This window comes from Sapajus apella, unplaced genomic scaffold (assembly GCF_009761245.1).
Source record: "Sapajus apella isolate SASKATOON/1434 unplaced genomic scaffold, GSC_monkey_1.0 scaffold84, whole genome shotgun sequence".
Lineage (NCBI taxonomy): Eukaryota > Metazoa > Chordata > Mammalia > Primates > Cebidae > Sapajus > Sapajus apella.
Genome location: NW_022437024.1, coordinates 1,693,213 through 1,700,650, shown reverse-complemented (window position 1 = coordinate 1,700,650; position 7,438 = coordinate 1,693,213). Strand labels below are relative to the sequence as shown.

Sequence of the window (7,438 nt, the reverse complement as noted above, 5' to 3'; positions counted from 1 at the left end):
AAAGATGAATTGGAGGGGTGGGGCCACCAGAACCCCATGGGCCCTGAAGGTGATTACAAGGAATTTTAATTTTTTTGCAGGGAATTATTCCAACCCACACCTAACATTTTTGGAGCCCAAAACAAGAGTTTAAGGAGAAACCCCAGGCTATGCTGTAAAGGTTCTTCATCCTCTATACCACTATTCCAGTATAAATGTCCCCAGAAAAAGACACAAGAGCACTCATGCCCAATAACACCTAGTGGGCAGCTGAATACCAGGGAAGATTGGTTGACCATACGAGGAGGTCAAAACATTTTCGGCTGGCACCAGAAAGGGCAAGTGAAATGGATTACAGGGGGCTATGTTCCCAGGACAGACTTCCCCCACTGCACTTGTGTCTGGAGCAGAATGTGCTGTGAGAGATGGAGACAAGATAAGAGTCCAGCTTGGCCTACTGGAGAAAGAACAGATGAGGGAAAGTATATTAGTTATCTCTTGTTGTGTTACAAACTGCTCCAAACCTAGTGGTATAAAGCAAGAGTTAATATGTACTATTTCATACAGCTTCTATGGGTCAGGAATCCACAAGTGGCTTGGCTGAGCAGTTCAGGTTTAGCATCTCTTATGAGGCTCCAGTGAAGATCTTGGCCAGGGCTGCTGTCATCTGAGGGCTTGACTGGGGCTAGAGGATCTGCTTCTAAAATGGTGCACTTGCCTGGCTGGCAGGGTAAATGAAGCAGGAGGCTTCTGTTACAAGATCTACCCACCGGACTGCCTAGGGATCCCCATGTGCATTAGCCTATTTTCACGCTGCTGATAAAGACATACCTGAGACTGGGAAGAAAAAGAGGTTTAATTGGACTAACAGTTCCACATGTCTGGGAAGGCCTTAGGATGGCAGGAGGTGAAAGGCACTTCTTACATGGAGGCAGCAAGACAAAAATGATAAAGAGGCAAAACCAGAAACTCCTAATAAACCCATCAGATCTTGTGAGACTTATTCACTATAAGAATAGCATGGGAAAGACCAGCCCCCATGATTCAATTACCTCCCTCTGGGTCCCTTCCACAACACATGGGAATTCTGGGATCTACAATTCAAGTTGAGATTTGGGTGGAGACACAGCCGAACCATATCGTTCTGCCCTGGCCCCTCCAAATCTCATGGCCTCACATTTCAAAACCATTCATACCTTCCCAACAGTCCCCCAAAGTCTTAACTCATTTCATCATTAACCCAAAAGTCCACTGTTCAAAGTCTCATCTGAGACAAGGCAAGTCCCTTCTGCCTATGAGAGTGTAAAATCAAAAGCAAACTAGTTACTTCCTAGATACAATGGGCGGTACAGGTATTGGGTAAATTCCAAATAGGAGAAATTAGCCAAAACAAGGAGGTTACAGGGCCTATGCAAGTCCAAAATCCAGTGGGGCAGTCAAATTTTAAAGCTTCAAATTGATCTCCTTTGACTCCAGGTCATGCTGATGCAAGAGGTGGGTTCCCACGGTCTTGCGCCTCTCTGTCCCTGTGGCTTTGCAGGATACAGCCCCCCTCCTGGCTGCTTTCATGGGCTGGCATTGAGTGTCTGTGGCTTTTCCAGGCACATGGTGCAAGCTGTCAGTGGATCTACCATTCTGGGGCCAGGAGGATGGTGGTCCTCTTCTCACAGCTCCGCTAGGCAGTGTCGTAGTGGGGACTCTGCGGGTGGGCTCCAACCCCACATTTCCCTTCTGCACTGCCCTAGTAGAGGTTCTCCATGAGGGCCTCACCCCTGCAGCAAACTTTTACCTGGGCATCCAGGTGTTTCCAGAAGTCTTCTGAAATCTAGGCAGAAATTTTCAAACCCCAGTTCTTGATTTCTGTGTGCCCACAGGCTCAACGCCGTGTGGAAACTGCCAAGGCTTCCACCCTCCGAAGCCACAGTTCAAGCTGCACGTTGGCCCCTTTCAGCCACAGCTGGAGCAACTGGGACACAGGGCCCCAAGTCTCTAGGCTGCACACAACACAGGAACCTGGGTCCGGCCCACAAAAGCACTTTTTCCTCCTGGGCTTCTGGGCCTGTGATAGAAGAGGCTGCTGTGAAGACCTCTGACGCAGCCTGGAGACATTTTCCCCGTGGCTTGGGGTTTAACATTAAGCTCCTTGCTATTTAGGCAAATTTCTGCAGCTGGCTTGAATTTCTCCCCCAGAAAATGGGTTTTTCTTTTCTATCACATACTCAGGTTGTAACGTTTCCAAACTTTTATACTCTGCTTCCCTTATAAAACTGAATACCTTTAAAAGTACCCAAGTCACCTCTTGAATGCTTTGCTGCCTAGAAAGTTCTTCTGTCAGATACCCTAAATCATCTTTCTCAAGTTCAAAGTTCCACAAATCTCTAGGGCAGGGGCAAAATGCTTCCAGTCTCTTTGCTAAAGCCTAACAAGTGTCACCTTTACTCCAGTTCTCAACAAGTTCCTCACTTCCATCTGGGACCACCTCGTCCTGAACCTTATTGTCCATATTGCTATCAGCATTTTGGACAAAGCCATTCAACAAGTCTCTAGGAAGTTCCAAATTTTCCCGTATTTTCCTGTCTTCTTCTGAGCCCTCCAAACTGTTCCAATCTCTTCCTGTTACCCAGTTTCAAAGTCACTTCCACATTTTTGGGTATCTTCAGCAACGCCCCACTCTACTGGTACCAATTTACTGTATTAGTCCTTTTTCACACTGCTGATAAAGACATACCTGAGACCGGGGAGAAAAAAAGTTCTAATTGCCCTTACAGTTCCACATGACTGGGACGGCCTCAGAATCATGGCAGGAGGTGAAAGGCACTCCTTACATGGAAGTGGCAAGAGAAAAACGAGAAAGAGGCAAAAGCAGAAACCCTTGATAAACCCATCAGATTTCATGAGACTCATTCACTATCACGAGAATAGCATGAGAAAGACCGCCCCTTATGATTCAGTTACCTCCCCGTGGGCCCCTCCCATAACACGTGGGAATTCTGGGAGCTACAATTCAAGTGGAGATTTGGGTGGGGACACAGCCAAACCATATCACCATGGCATGGCAGCTGGCTTTCCCCAGATCAATGAGGGTGCAAGGCTGCTGTGTCTTTTATGCTCTGACCTCAGAAGTCACTCTACAATATTCTACTGACTTCATAGGCCAGCCTTACCCAAAGTGGGAAGAACTACACAAGGGCCCAATCACCAGGATGTGAGAAGCCGGTAGGTGATCTTAGAGCTTCCACAGGAAGTAAGAACATTTGTCAAGAGTATGTAATCTTACCACCTGTCTTCCACTTACCTCCTCCTAACTACTTATCTCCTTTCATTCTTCCAACAACCATAGGAATGAGTTACCATTGTTCCTTATAAGAAAGACTAGGCTCAGAGAACTTCAGTCCAAGTTGCCCCAAACTCACAGTTATTAAGTGGCAGAGCTAATTGTCAAACATAGATCTGACTGACTCCAAAACCACAAGCTGTTAAACTACGTAACACTCTCTTCCTAGGTGAAAAGAAAAAGCATGCTGCTAGGTGAGTGTTTGGGTTGAGTAGAAGAAAAGGTGAGTGAAATGACCTCTAGGATTCTAGCTTTGCCTGTGAATACTTGGGCAAGTTACTTAACCGCTTTGTGCTTCAGTTTACTTATCTGCAACATGGGACTAATATCAGTACCTACTTAGAGAGTTGTTGTGAGTATGAGTTTATAGTTGCAAAACGCTTAAAATGATGCCTGGCACATAATATATGCCATATGGGTATTTTTATAAATGAACCAGTCAACAGCTTGATCAATAAATCAGTAGTACTGACATCTCTCCATATTGCCATTCCTGCCCAAGTAATTCTCTAATCTGCCTTACACTTTGAAACTGTCTTCGTTTGTCCACATCAATCTTTATTGTTTTGTAAAGATGAGGCCTCACCATGTTGCCTAGGCTGGCCTTGAACTCCTGGACCCAAAGTGATCCTCCTGCCTCAGCTTCTCAAAGCGCTGGGATTATAGGTGCGAGACACCGCACCCCACATCAATCTTTATCTGAAAGCTCCAAGAAGATGGGGTTGTCTGGATTGCAGTAGGTGACAATGACCAACTATTGTAAATATCTATTATGAGCATTAGAATGGTTTTCTAGGATGTCTCTCTCCTGCCTCCACTGTGAGCCAGCAGAAAACTTGTCTTTTTCTTTTCAAGTCCCCTGTGCCCTGTACAACATCCAGCTCATGAATAAATGAAGGACACACCCATATGGTACTAATAATACTATTTTTGGTGATGATATAATGGCTTCCAGATCCACCAAGGGGACTCCTGGAACATCTTCCATAGGCTGGGCTGCTCCCCAGCATCTGGGTGGGCCCTCTTCCCACCATGGGCTCCTCCTACCAAGGAAGTGCTATTTTTAACCTTGGGTGGGTAGATGACCAGTTATTTCCAAAGGCTGGCTGAGAACACAATGGCCATGACCCTTTGGAACAGAGGAAAAGAATGTGCATCACAGGGAAAATCCTGTGCCCTTTTCTGACTTTGTCATTTACCACCATCTTTCCTGGTTCCAGTTTGTTCACACTGCCTTCTTTCAGGCGAGGAGGAGGAGGAGGAGGAAGAGGAGTAAGAGGAGGAGGAGGAGCAGCAGCAGCAGCAAGGGAGGGAGGAAGTAAGGAAGGAACATTTTTTAATGCGTTATCCATACTTTTTTATGAAAGCCCATGGTTTTTTATTACACCAGAAAGCCTGTGAAGGAGCTGAGAGCCTTGGGAATCATAATAGCAACATAATGAAAGCAAGTCAGGATTTAGTTATTCTGCAGTAAAAACACATTTTTGATTAATATCATTTAAAAAAATGCCATTTTTGCAAAACAAAAGGAAGTACTACAGAGTATCAGAACGATCTTATGAGACTTCCATATAATTTTTAACTGGTTTACCTGCTTCCTAATTTACTAATGAAAAGGATTATAAAAACACTACCATGTTATACCTTCTGTCCTTTTCTAAAAAGTAAAATTGAATCTCTTTTATAATAAAATTGAAAGGGTAAATTAATGACTTTCATTGCCCCTCCTCCCTCAAAAAAAAAAAAAACTCTTTTGATGAAATGACCTTGATCGAACCCATTCTGTCAATGGGCTTTAACAGCATCAAGAGTGTGTCTAACAGGGCACGAGCAGGATAGCGGTGTTTTGGCATACGATCCCTGCTGTCCCCAGTGGCTCACAGTGGGAAATTCGCCAGCCTTCAGTACCTGATTTCTGTGTCAGGCAGCCTTCCTTCCTGCTGAAGAGATGTGAGACCTGCAAAGTAGAACGCTAAGTCTTTCCCTGACATCTAGTGTCAACATGTGAAATGACAGACTGGAAATCAGACACCCACTAGGACAAGGATATTAACCTTACTTGTTAATTGGGGTGACAAGTAGCATTCCTCAAGGTCGCCTCTTGGTCTAGTAACCCTGAGGGGTCCCTCAGGAAGCAGTTGGCAGATTCCCTACCTCACAGCCCCCAGACAGAAGGGGTGGAGAGGCACCTGGAAGATGAAAATGCATCATTTTTCTCATTGTACAATATCCCTTACTGATCCATGACTGATGCTGCATCCTCTGTGCTTATTTATCTCCTGGCTGGAAAAAAAAAAAAAAAAGCCAGAAATCATTGCTTATATCTTGATAAGCTGTCTTAGCCCAGGTTCTCTTATTCAGAGTCCTCTGCAACCCACTCTTCTGCCTTCTCATGACCTTTTTACTCTTGATTTTTCTGGCATATGGAATTTACACAGAATGCACAATATAGGTCAACAGATGCCAATGCAAAAAGAAAAAGAAGTAGGAATAGCTTTTAACTTCTGTTTCTCAACACCTGCTAGCACCAGGACACAGTGATGCACTTACATTTTTTGGCAAAGGGGTCATTGGGTCCTTCTCACATTTTAGTTGTTTAAGCATCTCAGCAGATGGCGCCGTTAATGTACAGAGAGTGCTCGAATAACGTCATTGTTTTTTTATAACACTGATGAGAAGAATAAAATCTCTTCCCAGCTGGAGCCACTGTCTGTGTGGAGTTCGCATATTTTCCCCATGGCTTCAAGGGTTTCCTCTGGGTACTCCACTTTCCTCCCCCATCCCAAAGCTGTGCACATTAGGTGAACTGGTATGTCTACACAGTGCCAGTGTGAGTGTGGGTGGGTGTGGGTGTGGGTGTGGGTGTGTGTGTGAGCGTGCCCTGTGATGGGATGGTGTCCTGTCCGAGTTCACCTTGTGTCCTGAGCTGCTGCAGGAGGCTCCAGACACCCAAAACTTGAACTGGACTAAGTGGCTAAATAATTCTCCTATTTTCATTCATCTTTCTTAATTGTCTGTATAGCTTACATTTATTTCAACATTTAAGAAGTGTTGGCTGGGTGCTGTGGCTTGTGCCTGTAATCCCAGCACTTTGGGAGGCTGAGGCAGGCGGATCACGTGGTCAGGAGTTCAAGATCAGCCTGGCCAATATGATGAAACCCCGTTTCTACTAAAAATACAAAAATTGAGCTGGCTCTAGAAGGTTGGGATCAATCCTGAATTTAGTGTTATTTTATTTTAAAAAGATAGTATATATAAATAATTCAAAACAGTAACCCTTCTGGGGTTTCTCTTGGTGGTTGAGATAGTCCCACATGTGGTCATCAGAAAACAAGCCATTCCTCATACTAATATGGGATCAGCTCCTTGACCTATGAGGGGGCAGGAGTGCTTCCTGCTGTGTTTTAGAATCCCTCCCCGCCTTGTTTCCTGGCAGTGAAATGCCGCTTGGTCCTGTCCAAGTGTCTCTTTAGCTGATTTCTGAATCATGTTCTAGTTGCTTGGCCCTGCCACATGGGTCCAGTGTTCGTTTGAGTATAACTATACAAAGTTATTTTTCCAGATCAGTATAATAAAGGAGTGATAAAATGAAACACCGCATGTTCTCACTCATAGGCAGGTGTTGAACAATGAGAACACATGGACACAGGGAGGGGAGCATCACACCCTGGGGTCTGCTGGGGGTGGCTAGGGTGGGGACAGCGGTGGGTAGGGAGGTTGGAGAGAGATAACATGGGGAGAAATGCCAGATATAGGTGATGGGGGGATAGAGGCAGCAAACCACCTTGCCATGTATGTACCTGTGCAACAATTCTGCATGTTCTGCACATGTACCCCAGAACCTAAAGTATAATAAAAAATAATAATAATAAAATAAAGAAGTGATATGCAAAAAAAAATAAATACAAAAATTAGCCAAGTGTGATGATACGCACCTGTAGTCCCAGTTACTTGGAAGGCTGAGGCAGGAGAATCTCTTGAACCCAGGAGGTAGAGGTTGCAGTGAGCCAAGGTGCACCACTGACTCCAGCCTGGGCAACAGGGTGAGACTCTATCTCAAAAAGAAAAAGAAAAAAGGAAGTGTTTGTGTCTTTATTTAGAAGTTTTGTGGTGCTTTTGTGGCCA

General features: G+C 44.9%; 1 long non-coding RNA gene across 1 annotated transcript; it reads right to left on the bottom strand.

The window, feature by feature from the left end:
- Nucleotides 1-5,053: 5,053 nt before the first annotated feature.
- LOC116533767 lies at nt 5,054-7,279 on the bottom strand. The gene is made up of 3 exons (XR_004261444.1): nt 7,249-7,279; nt 5,373-5,502; nt 5,054-5,270 (listed from the first exon to the last, which is right to left on the bottom strand). It is a non-coding gene; the product is annotated as an uncharacterized LOC116533767 (long non-coding RNA).
- Between the last annotated feature and the right edge of the window lie 159 nt (nt 7,280-7,438).